Below are 13,412 nucleotides of genomic sequence, written 5' to 3'. Positions count from 1 at the left end.
TTCAGTAAGAGACCGAATAATGCCCCATAGTCTATGTTGACCTTAGTAGCAAAACAAATAGGAGATAGTAAAGAATTAGTCTTTACTCCACAAATATCTATTGATACTTTTGAAGGAGGGGATTAGAAAAGTCAAATAAGATGTTTTTGCTCCCCCTTATGAGCCACTAGTGAAAGCAGATACACCCAAATTCAGCCCTCACTGTGCTTGGTAGGTGATACGAACTGACTCACTCAGCTTCATTTTTCTTCCTTCTGGTGAGCCTTGCTGTTTGCAAAGGCTGGAAAGCTAAAACTTTCATTTCCTAGACTCCCTTTCAGCTAGGTTCTGGATAAATTAGGTTCACCAGTTTGATGCATTGGAAGGGCAAACCCCTGCCCCTTTGGTTATTTTCTGCTGCCAGTCAAGGTCCTGGGGACTGTGGTTATTCTGCTGCAGCATGTATAGGCTCTCTTGCCAACTCTGTGGCTGGCAAGAGGCAATTTCGGTTGCAGTGTTGGCAACTTTCCAACTCTGATTTTCCGTCCCCTGAATCCTAGGTATGGTGTGGTTTGGTGGTGGTGCTCTTAGAGTCCATTTCAGAAGACCTAGCCTGGAACCCTTGCAACACTATATAAGCATCAAATTTCCTGTATTAAATCTGCTTAAAGTACTTAGTGTGGTTTCTGTCTCATGCACAACGTTTACAGATGGTATAAAAGGTGTATAAACAAAGCAATTGAGAATCCAGCCAAGTGCATGACTAATTCTGCTCGGGAGATTTGGAGAAGTTTCCATGGAGGAAGTGATAATATTATGTATCTTGAAGTATGAATAGTAATTATTATTCAGTAGGCAGCTAAGGGTGAAAAGGGCAGTCTAGGCATTGAAAGAACTTGTGTAGCAGCACAAAGGTGTCAAAGATAATAGTGTTCAGGGAATGATAAGTAGTCTACTGAATTCCTACTGCCTTTTCCAGCCCATTTTTAGTACATTCTTTTAATAATGCAGATATAATAATTATACCTTAGTTAGTGTTTCTGCATAGAGTGCACATTCTTTATAGTGCTTTTCACGTCACAAGTAACATATATGTATGTTTACATATGGTAATATAATAGTATTACACATCTTTCTCAGGTCCAGGCAACTAGTATGTAGAGAGGCTCAGCGAGAAGTACAGTCAAGGGATTAGGATGCGGGCTTGGGAGTCAGACTGGCCTGATGTTGACCACTCTCTCCATTTCCTGCTCTGTAAAAACAGAGATAATAATAGTACCCTCCCACAGGCTCCTGTTGTAGAACTGCTTTAAGGATTAGAATTAGTGCATGTAAAGTGCTAAGAACATAGTAGACATGCAGAAAGCCCTCAGTCCAGGTTAGTGTGGTACCTCATTGTTCTCACGGTTGTACCGTCTCGGCCAGTGAGTGCTAGTGTGCAAGCCTGCGCTCTTTGCAGTTGAAATGACCTTCACAAATCTGTTGGTGGCCCTGTGGTATTTCTTCATACTTTTATTAACTTGTTTTTGAGAACTCTTTTGACCTTTTCTATTAAAAGATACGCCAAGAGAGTGCTTGTAGTGCCACAAACTTGCCGGGAAAGACTTTCATGCTGGATGTTAAAATGCAAAGTTTATGACGGTTCAGGGCATTTGATGTAATGGGCAAGGCAACAGAAGATAAATATCAGTAGAAATTGGTGGAAATCCTTTGACATTTTAAAGGGTGTTGTAAAGATTACAACAGACCAACAGTTGTTTGACAGAACCTGGAAGGAACTATGGAGGTGGCAGAGAGATTCTGCTAATACAGCTCTAAAACTTACTTAGTTAATACTCTCACTTCTAAAAAACTCTTCCCTACGCTAAAAAGGTGATGCCTGTATCTTCTTTTTAAATGGATATTATTGATTTGTATTGTCCTCTTCCATCCTTGTCACTGTTCCACATTTCTTGAGATCTTTGGGACTTGACTTTTTCTTGTCTATTTCAGACTTTCCTGCCAACACTCAGAACAACTTCAAGTGACAAGTGGTCATTTGATAGAGCTACAGCTAGGCCCCTGTTGTCCAGCAACTTTGATCTCCTTACACGAGGAGCATCTACGTTGTGAAAACCCTTAAGTTCCCCCCGACCCCCCCACTTGATACTGCTCTGCTCTAGAGAACTCGATCTCTTGTTTTCATACCCCATCCTTGGATTTGCTCCATCACACTATGCTTTTTTAAAGTTTTGCAATCTTTTCCTAATCTAAAATAAAACAGAACTCTTCCTTTTCTCTTTATTATTAATCTAATTACTTCCTCATATTCTTTCTCTCAACCAACATTCACTAAAGCATGTACTCTGTGTGTTCTAGGCTCTTGGGATTCAGAACAGAAGGAACGTTCACTGTGATGGAAGGGACAAAGCAGTAAGACTTACAATAGTAGTGATGCAGGCTATGAAATAAGCAGCTATAGAATTCTGGGACACAGAACCAAGACTTCCTTGAGGAGGAAAACTAGAGTTTAGTCTTGGAAGACATCTAGGGATGGCAGAGATTTGGGTTTTATGGGTTTTGATGATTTACATATTTCTAACAGCTTTCTTGAAATATAATTCACATACCATACAATTCACCCATTTAAAGTATACAATTCAGTGGCTTTTATAATATTAAGATATGTGGATCTATTACCACATTCAATTTTAGAATATTTTATTACCGCCAAAAGAAACCCCATACCCATTAGCCATCACCCCAGTCAGCCCTGCCCATCTCTTCCCTAGTTACAGGCAACCACTAACCTACTTTCTGTCTCTCTCTATAGTTGCGTGTTCTAAACATTTCATGTAAATATTAAATCATACAATATATGGTACTTCGTGACTTCCTTCTTTCACTTAGCATAATGTTTTAAAGTTTATCCATGCTGTAGCATATAGCAGTATTTCACTCATTATTGCTAAATAATTATTAGATGGATATACTACATTTTATTTATTTATTGACAATTCTATGGACACGAGTTCTTTCCACTTCGTCGCCACTATAAATAATGCTCCTGTGAATGTTCATATATGTTTTTGTGTAGACATATGTTTTTTGTTTTTTGGAGTATATATCTAGGAGTAGAATTGCTAAATTGTATGAAAAACTCTGTGCTTAATTGTTTGTGGAACTGCCAAACTATTTTTGAAAATGGCTGCATCATTTTATATTTTGACCAGCAGCACATGAGGTTCCAGATTCACATACTTGCCACATTTGTTACTGTCTGTCTTATATTGTTATTGTCTGTTATAACCATCCCAGTGACCTAGTGGGTGTGAAGTAGTAACTCATTGTGGTAGAAACTTTGTTTTACTTAACTTCATATTCATATTAATACAGTGCCTGACACGTAGTGTGTACTTTAAATTTTAGAACTTGAGGAAGAGGGAGAAGAGATCTGTTGGCAGAAGGAACAGAAAATTCAAAGATACAGGATCAAGAGGGAATAGATTGTATTCTGTGAATTGTTAGAAGCTCAGTATGTTGGAGCATAGGCTTTATTTGGAGAAGTTTTAGGAAATAAAATGAAGGAATTCCATCATGTACCAGGCAGTTTTTTTTTGTCCTGGGACACAGCAGTGAACAAATAGGTGAAGACTCTGCCCATGAGGAAGATTGAAAATAAAAATATTAGAAAATAAGCAGATCAGAACCTTTCAGAAATTAAATTCTTCAAAGAAAACTACATAGCCTAACATGATGGAGAGTAACCTAGGAAGGAGTAAGGCTACAGTAACTTGAGAAAAAAAGAATTAACATTAAAGTACAGAAACGAAAAATAAAACAAAGGGACTAAACAACAAAACAGAAGCAGACTCACAAATACAGAGAACAAGCTAGTGGTTACCAGACAGAGAGAAGGGTGAGAGGAGGAGCAAAGTAGTGAAGGGGATTAAGAGGTACAGACTACTAGATAAACATAAGTTGCAAGGAAGGAGTGTGCAGCACAAGGAATATTGTCAATGTTTTATAATATTATATGGAGTGTATCTATAAAATATCAAACTACTGTGTTGTACAGCTGAAACTAATATAATATTACAGGTCAACTATATTTCAGTATAAACAACAACAGCAAAACTGATCAGTTGCACGAAGCCCTGGTGTAAGAGCGCTCTTACACCAGGATGAATAGCAGGTGTGAAGACCCTGAGCCAGTGCACACGTTAGATTGCACTGGGCAGCAAGTAAAAAGAAAGCTTAAGAGTGGCTTAAAAATGAGGATTTACTATTTCACACAATAAGAATCTGGTGATAGATGATCCCAGGTTTGGTTAGTTCAGCAGCAGAACAATGACATCAAGGACCCAAGTACTTTCCATTTTTCTACTCTGTCATCTTTAGAATGTTTCCCTTATTCCTGTGTGATATGTTAATGACAGTGAGCTTCCATTTAGTCTGCCAGACAATCAAATGTGGCATAGGTTTTATCCAATAAAGACATGGGGTTCATGAAGTATTCTCACATCTTTTTTGCTTTCAGATTTTGTTAATGCTTTGTAGTTTACAAGTCTAGCTAAGTGGATTGATTTTTCTTATATAGAGGACTCTTCACAATGCTTATTTATGGAATGAGATATGATTATAAAAATCTTTTAAGCTCCACATATTATTTTATGTACGGAATATTAAAATAATTGTCAAGCTCAATCTGAACTACACAGACTTCTCTTTAAAGAAAAGTAAACATTCTGCATTTGCTGACCTTTTCAGCAGTAACCATGTCATTAGTATACTAACTAGCCGACAGTTTTGAAGAAATAAACTCATTTAATTTCTTCTTTAAAGAAAATGTGATATTTTATTAATGAAGTAAAATCAAGGCATGGAGTGAACATTTTGAAAACGATTTTTTGGAAACATTTCCGTTGTGATTTCTGTTGCTGAAAATGTTACGTCACCAGTAAAAATCTCCTATATACATACCTTAAAAATGTAGAAACAATTTTCTAACATTCAAAAAATATTCTAAAGGGTTTCCATAGATTTTAAACTCAGCTGTTTAAAATATGTAAATGTAGCACTTTCTTACTCATTTCCAAGACCAACTAAGGATATTTCCTCTCAAATTTATATGAAAATTTCTGTTGGATGGTGGAAAGGATTGAAAAATTAATTTTATTTTTAGTAAGTATCGCCAGAGAAACTTGTTCCCTTTGAAACAGTTATGCCATTTAGATCTCTGCATTATTGTGAGGTATAATTTTCATTTATGAATGCCGTTAAAAACTAAAGATCAAAATACTTGGAACTTGAAACCAAATTGTTGACTCAGTGTATTACAAAGTGTTAAATGAAGGTTTTCAAAAAGCTATTACTCTCACTACAATTTAAAAATAATATTATTATAATATTATTAATATAACATTATATTAAAATATTATTAATTTTATAAGAGGAAAAATGCCTTGTATCTTTAAGGAGCAAAATAAAATAGTTGGAAATTACTCTTTATTTCATCTTTACTGCATATTGTTTAAATAGCTTTATTGAGATGTAATTCACATACCATACAATTCGTTCATTTAAAGAGTGCAATTCAATATTTCTTAATATAGACCTAGAAATGTGCAACCATCACCACATTCAGTTTTAGGACATTTTCATTATCTCCAAAAGAAATACTATACCCATTAGCAGCCATTCCCCATTTCCTATCAAAACCCTCACTTCTAAGCAACCACTACTTTCTATGTCTCCTGATTTGCCTATTTTGGACATTTCATATAAATGGAATCATGTAATATGTGGTCTTTTGTGACTGGCTTTTTTTCACATAGCATAATGTTTTCAAGGTTTGTCCATATTACAACATGTATCAGTATTTCATTACTTTTAATGACCGAATAATATTCCATTGTGATAGCTATACTACCTTTTGTTTATCCATTCTTCCGTTGGTGGTTATTTAGATTGTATCTACTTTTGGCAGTTGTCAGTAGTGCTGCTATGAACATTCATATATGGATATTTATTTGAACTCCTGTTTTCAATTCTTTTGGTTATGTACCTAGGAGTACAGTTGCTGGATCTTATGGTAGTTTTATGTTTAGCTTTTTGAGGAACTGCCAAACTGCTTTCCATTGTGGATTCAGCATTTCGAATTCCTACCATCAGTGAATGAGGGCTTCAGTTAATCTGCATCCTTGCCAATACTTCTTATATTCTGTTTTTTTCCCCCTAAATTATCATTATCCTAGTGGGTATGAAGTGTGGTATTTCATTGTGGTTTTGATTTACATTTCCCTAATGACTAATGATGTTGAATATCTAATCATGTGCTTGTTGGTTGTTTGTAAATCTTCCTGTGAAAGGACAAATTATGTACTTTGCTCATTTTTAATTTGGGCTGTTTGTCTTTTTGTCATTGAATTATAAGAGTTTTTTATATATTCTAGGTACTAGAACCTTATCAGATAAATGATTCAGAAATACTTTCTCCCATTCTGGGGTTGTCTTTTCACTTTTTTTTTTATCATATCCTTTGATGCACAAAAATTTTTAGTTTTTTTTTTTTTAACATTTTTTATTGACTTATAATCATTTTACAATGTTGTGTCAAATTCCAGTGTTCAGCACAATTTTTCAGTCATTCATGGACATATACACACTCATTGTCACATTTTTTTCTCTGTGAGTTATCATAACATTTTGTGTATATTTCCCTGTGCTATACAGTGTAATCTTGTTTATCTATTCTACAATTTTGAAATCCCAGTCTATCCCTTCCCACCCTCCACCCCACTGGTAACCACAAGTCTGTATTCTCTGTCTGTGAGTCTATTTCTGTCCTGTATTTACGCTTTGTTTTTGTTTGTTTGTTTGTTTTTGTTTTTTAGATTCCACATATGAGCGATCTCATATGGTATTTTTCTTTCTCTTTCTGGCTTACTTCACTTAGAATGACATTCTCCAGGAGCATCCATGTTGCTGCAAATGGCATTATGTTGTCGGTTTTTATGGCTGAGTAGTATTCCATTGTATAAATATACCACATCTTCTTTATCCAGTCACCTGTTGATGGACATTTAGGCTGTTTCCATGTTTTGGCTATTGTAAATAGTGCTGCTATGAACATTGGGGTGCAGGTGCCATCCTGAAGTAGATTTCCTTCTGGATACAAGCCCAGGAGTGGGATTCCTGGGTCATATAAAAATTTTTAGTTTTGATGAACTAGTTTATTTTTTCTTTTTTTATATATACTTTTGGTCATATCTAAGAAACATTGCCAAATCTGAGGTCATGAAGATTTACCCTGTGTTTTTTTCTAAGAATTTTATTATTTTAGCTCTTACATTTAGGTCTTTAATCCATTTTGAGTTTATTTTTGTAAATGATGTAAGATATGAGCCGATACCATTCTTTTGCATATGGTAATCCAGTTGTACCAGCATTCTTTGTTGAAAAGACTGTTCTTCCTCCACTGGACTGTGTTGGCACTATTGTCAAAAATTAGTTAACCTTAGATACATAAGCTTATTTCTAGACTCTCAGTTCCAGTCCATTGGTCTCTATGTCTGTCCTTATGCCAATATCACACTGTCTTGATTACTGTTGCTTTGTGTAAGTTTCGAGATCTGGAAGTATGACACTTCTTACTTTGTTCATCATTTCCAAAACTGTTTCAGCTATATGATGTCTCAGATAATGGAGTAGATCCCAATGATCAAGCTTGTAAGATCTGGGTCTTCAAGTCCTTGGTGCCAAATTACCCATTTGGATTGTCTGGCCTACTGACCTTGGGTAGCATTTCTTAATGTCAGGACAATGTGTCTAGCTGAATAGGATCTTGCACAAGATCACAGAAGAAAAGTTTACTTATAGCTGTAGGGGCTTCATACCTTTTCTAGGATCATGAAATTAAGGAAGTCATCAGGCATTTCTTTGCAGTATTTCTTTTAAATATTATCTTATCTGCTGATGAGACGTAGATGCCAACTCTCTTTCTCTTCCTTGGTTATCAGCTGGGAAACTACCTGGGCCAGTTCTTCTTCCAGTCATCTGCACTTGGTCTTTCAGACTGCTTTGCCTGAAATGTCCTGTTCTGGCTCCTAAGTTTGTGGCTCAGCAGTGACTTTTCTCAGTTGCCAACCACCCCTTCTCTTTCTTTGGATTCTTATCTGAATTTTCTCTCCTATACCTTGTTATTTCTTACCAAAGAAACATATTTTAAAAGAAATATTCCAAAGAAATGCCCGCTGACTTACTTAATTTTTCAGTTCAGTTAGTAGAGATTTGTAGATACACTCCACAGAATGCTTCTCCACAGGAGTCTACCTCTGACTGAGAAGTCTTTCTACTTCACATTTCCATAACTTAACATATAATTTGCATAGATAGATAGATAGATAGGTAGATAGATAGATAGATAGATAGATAGATAGATAGATAGATAGACAGACAGGCAGACAGACAGACAGACTGGCTTATTCAAATTCACAATCATTTATAAGAATGGAGTCTCCCTTACTATAGACTGGTTGTTTTGTCATATTTCTTCCAAATTTAAAGGCAGTCTTTCCCCATGTAATTGCTGTCTGTTTTCTAAGCTATGTGATAAGTTGGGATGGGGCAGAGGTGGAAACTTGGAGAACAATGAGTGTGCGTTCCAGGCAGCAGAACATTGAGATCCAAGTCTCTGAGGCATCAGGGACTAGGGATAGCTAGGAGGCTGGGATGGCTGGAACACAGTGAGTGAGAAGAAGATTGTTAGGAACTGAGGGTGTAGTGCTGGGTGGGGTGGGGGGCAGGAAGTGCAGGACCTTTGGAACCTTGGAGACCATGGTAAGCACTGGATTTTTTCTAAGGAATGTGGAAAATTATCTGTTCTCCCTCATTTTTTCTTCTTCTTTTTTTCCAGAAACATTTTTTTAGTTTTTCCAGTTTTTAAAATTGTTGTAAAATACGTATAACATAAAACTTACTATCTTAACCATTTTTAAGTGTGAAGTTCAGTGGCATTAAGTGCATTCATGTTGTTGTGCGACCATCACCACCATCTCCAGAACTGTTCATCTTGTAGAACTGAAACTCTATATCTATTAAACAGTAGCTCCTTGAACCCCTCCCCCTAGACCTTGACAATCACTGTCTGTTTTCTTTCTTTTTTTTTAATTTCTCCCTTTCCTCAGTGTCCCAGCTCTGGTAACCACCCTTAATCTTCTTACTTTGTTACGACTCTACTCTTATTACTTTAAGTTCAGCATTTTTAGTTCCAAATACAAGTGAGATCATGTAACATTTGTCTTTCTATATCTGGTTTATTTTACTTAGCATAATGTCCTCCAGTTTCTTGCACTTTGTCACAAATAGTAGGATTTCCTTTATTAAGGCTGAATAATAGTCAAGTGTGTGTTTATGTGTGTGAGTGTGTATCTCATCTTATTTATCTATTCATCCACTAATGAACATTTAGGTTGCTCTTCATATCTTGTCTACTGTGAATAATACTGCAGCGAACGTGGAAGTACAGCTGTCTTTCCAAGAAAGTGGTTTTATTTCCTTTGGATATATATACCCAGAAGTGGGGTTGCTGGATCATCTGGTAGTTCTATTTTTTTTAATGGAGGTACTGGAGATTCAACCCAGGACCTCATGCATGCTAAGCATGCACTCTACCACTGAGCTATTACCCTCTCCCTATTTTTAATATTTTAAGAAACCTTCATACTCTTTCCACAGTGGCTGCACCAATTTACCTTCCCAGCCACAGTGCTCAAGTGTTCCATTTTCTCAATATCCTCACCAATGCTTATCTCTTGTCTTTTTGATGATAGCCATTCTAACAGATATGAGGAGATATCTCATTGAAGTTTTGATTTGCATTTCCCTGATAATTAGTGATGTTGAGCATCTTTTCATATACCTGTTGTCTATTTGTTTTTCTCATTTGGAAAGATATCTGTTCAGAACCTCTGCTCATTTTTAAGTTGGCTTATTTGGGGGTTTTTTTGTTCTTTTTTTTTTTTTTTTTTTTTGATGTTGAGTTGTATGAGTTCCCTATATATTTTGATATTAACCCTTTATCAGATATATATTTTGCAAATAATTTCTCCCATTCCATAGGTTACCTTCTCATTTTGTTGTTTCTTTTGCTGTGTAGAAGCTTCTTAGTTTGATATAGTCCTTTTGTTTATTTTTGCTTTTCTTGCTTATGATTTTGATGTCATATCCAAAAAGTCTTTGCCAAGACCAACGTCAAGGAATTTTCCCTATTTTTTCTTCTAGGAGTTTTATGGTTTGGGGTCTTATATTTAAGTCTTTTTTTTTTTTAATGGAGGTACTGGGGATTGAACCCAGAACCTCATGGATGCTAAATGTGCACTCTACCACTGACCTATACCCTTCACCCCCTATACTTATATTTATTTTTATATATATACATATATGTGTGTGTGTTCATGTGTGTGTGTGTGTATAGACATACATACACAGCAGACAATAAAGTCTTATATGTAACTGTCAAAGAGAAACAGAGCTGGATAGTAGTTAAAGCAGTGACAGATTTTATTCAGGAACTATTGCAGCAGACAAAAAGCTACCTCAGTATGGAACTACTCTCAGTTCTGAATACAACAAAAACAGCTGGGGATTATAGTCACAGAACCAAACGTGGAGGTCAGTGGATGGAAAATAGGGAAGAAGAGACATCAAAGGCAGGGGGATTGTTGCTAAACCTACTTGACAGGATTCTTGCTGAAGGCAGGATGGGGTGATCAGACATCAAGGTTGGGTAGTTCTCTCTAAACTGACTTAGCAGGATTCTAGCTAAAACTGAACCCTGAAGACATACCCCCCTGCCAACTATGGGGGCCAAGGTCAAGGTCTAATCTGAAAGGTCTAATCTCAGAGGAGCCTGATCAAAGTTTGGTCACAGAGAGTGTCTTTGCTAACTCACAGATTGTCCCTAATGTAGAATTATATCCATATTTGATAAATTATCGATTAATCAAACAAATCTGATCGTCAGTAGAATGAAGAGCAAGAATTTGACCTGTTTCAGATAAGTTGTTTTTGGCTGTTTTTAAGCAGATTAAAAGATGTCATCTTCTATTTTTAAAAAATCCTTTTGACATGTTCATGATCTGTAGGAAAAATCCCCAACTTGTTGTCTTGACATATAAAATCTATTAAGATCTTTGCCATGAATATCTTTCCACTCTCATTTACTGCCTCTCCTCAACATGCTTGTGAATTGCAGGCAAGCCAGACTATACACGATCTTTTTCCTAGATGTGATCTTTCTTAAATCCAAGACTTTACTCAAGATGTTCCTTCTTTCTAGCATGGCCTTGTCAACTTGGTAAACTCTTGTGTTACCTTTCAAGACTCATCTCAGTGTCACCTGTCCTGAAGGACTTTCTTTCGCCTTCCTAGCCAGGTTTAAGAGTACCATCCGCAGTACTCCCTTTGGATCCCGTCTGTAGCACTTACAGTATCACACTGCAGTTACTGGTTTACATGTTTATCTGTCCCCAAAGACCCTGGAGGCACTGATGTTGTTTCAGGCATCCCTGTGTGCCCACGTCTACCTCAGTGCTTGGCACCATGTGGGTCTGCAGTACATGCAGGCTGAATGAACGAACAAACATCTTATAACTGGAACTTACCTAACACCTGGCAGTCAGTAGAAATAATTGTTCAAATAAACTAAAAGTCTCTATTTCTTCCACGCAGTAAGGAAGAGACTTCTGTGATTGTCTAGCCTAGGCAGTGCCAGAAGACAGGACCGCAGACAAAAAATGGCACGCTGCCAAGCATTAATCCCAGTGAGTTTCTGAGAGGCATTTTTATGGTCTAAACAAACTCCTTCAAGCTTTTTCTATGTAACTATGTAAATTAAGTTCTTCTAACTCAGAATTTTGTCTCATCAAGCACCTAAACCATTATGTAGTAGGGGCAATGGGAAAAGAGGAAGTGCAAACAGAACTGGGGTATGCTTTTTTTTTCCATAGAGATCAGAACATAAAGCAATGATTTTCAATAAACTTGTCTACAATTATAGCTCCTCTTCTTCCCCCAGCAGCCTTGCCAGCTAACTGGCTAACAAGGTAGTATCGGCCAGGCCACCTTAAGGTCTAAGGACAGAGCTCAGGGGAAGAGAAAGGAGAATATTCTTAGACAAACAGTAGGTATGAACAGGAAAAAGAAACAGAATTTGTGTAAACTTTGGCCACAAAGAAGTAAATAAACACTGCAGTGTATAATTGTGGGATGTAAAAATGTGCATGAAAACTTACTCCAGAACGTAGATTGAAATTTTGGAAAGTAACTATTTTGCATGTTTGAGAAATTAAAGATATTATAGACTCTGTAATAATGAAGACTCAAAGAGATCCTAAAACTAGAGACGAGAGGTTAGCTGGGAAAGCTTGGAGAGGAAAGAAGGAGAGACGGAGGGAGAGAGAGGAGAGAGAGGGAGGGAAGGAGGGAGACAGAGAGAGCCTATTTTCACAGATTCAGAAATAAATATAAAATGGATTTGGAAGCAACAGAGAATAGAAACATTACAGACAATTATATTAGAGAAGGAAAGACTTGAGAAAAAGGTATGGGGATTAAAAGTGTTTTTTTTTTCTTTATTATCATTTTAATAGGATTTTAGGAAGACGAGAAGGTAAAAGCTGTGGCTGAAAAACCACCTTTAACAAGGAGTCCCCATCTTGTCTTCACTTTTGAGGAAGAAAATTGGACTGTTGGAAGAGAAAATAGGACATGAGCCCTTAGTAAGCACTAATGAGCCCTAAAAACACTGGATGTCCATTATTAAAAAAGGATTATTTCTAATCTGGACTACAGACAACTTTTATATTTTATATGAAACCCTTGCCTGAGCAATGTATGGCTCAGAAACTCCACTTGCAGGTCTTAAGCATCATCTTATTGAACTTGTCTTATGCATGTGCCATAAGTATCTGGAAATCTTTGGCTGGTCCATTCATATTTAGAGACAGCACAATGGTGACTAGAAGCATTGTATGCACGGGGCTGTTGTAGTTTGTTTGCTTTTTCAGTTGGGTGAACCAGGAAGCACAAATCTATTTCATTTGAGAACTACAAAGTGTTGATATTCAGATGTTTTCTCTTAGTCAGGTGGATTTCCCCATACAGTAACCCCTAATCACCTTTGTGTATGTTTAGAGGGGATGTCATTTTGTCTGTCATCAATCTGGAAGCTGAGAAATCAGAAGAGATTGGGAGGGTCTCATCATTTAATTTCATTCTCCAGTTTCCACTGCAGTACTCCAGCTGTTACATGTGCTCGGTGTCCTCCCATCAAATCCCTCTAGTTGATCTTCTCCACACAATTAACTTTCAGTCTTCCGCTGAGGTGGGAGGCCAGGCAATCATCTGTAAAATGTCAGAGAGGGGATGTGAACACCTAATTGCTTCTTTTG

General features: G+C 36.8%; 1 long non-coding RNA gene across 1 annotated transcript in view; it reads left to right on the top strand.

The window, feature by feature from the left end:
• The window catches only part of LOC116666454, a 59,683-nt gene extending 46,934 nt beyond the window's left edge, over positions 1–12,749 (top strand). The window contains exon 4 of the long non-coding RNA XR_004323322.1: positions 12,612–12,749. This is a non-coding gene — a long non-coding RNA (uncharacterized LOC116666454). The remainder of the gene's footprint in view (positions 1–12,611) is intronic.
• The last annotated feature ends 663 nt before the right edge of the window (positions 12,750–13,412 follow it).

This window comes from Camelus ferus, chromosome 10 (assembly GCF_009834535.1).
Source record: "Camelus ferus isolate YT-003-E chromosome 10, BCGSAC_Cfer_1.0, whole genome shotgun sequence".
NCBI lineage: Eukaryota > Metazoa > Chordata > Mammalia > Artiodactyla > Camelidae > Camelus > Camelus ferus.
The sequence above is the reverse complement of the archived record's forward strand: the minus strand, read 5'-3'. Positions and strand labels throughout refer to the sequence as shown.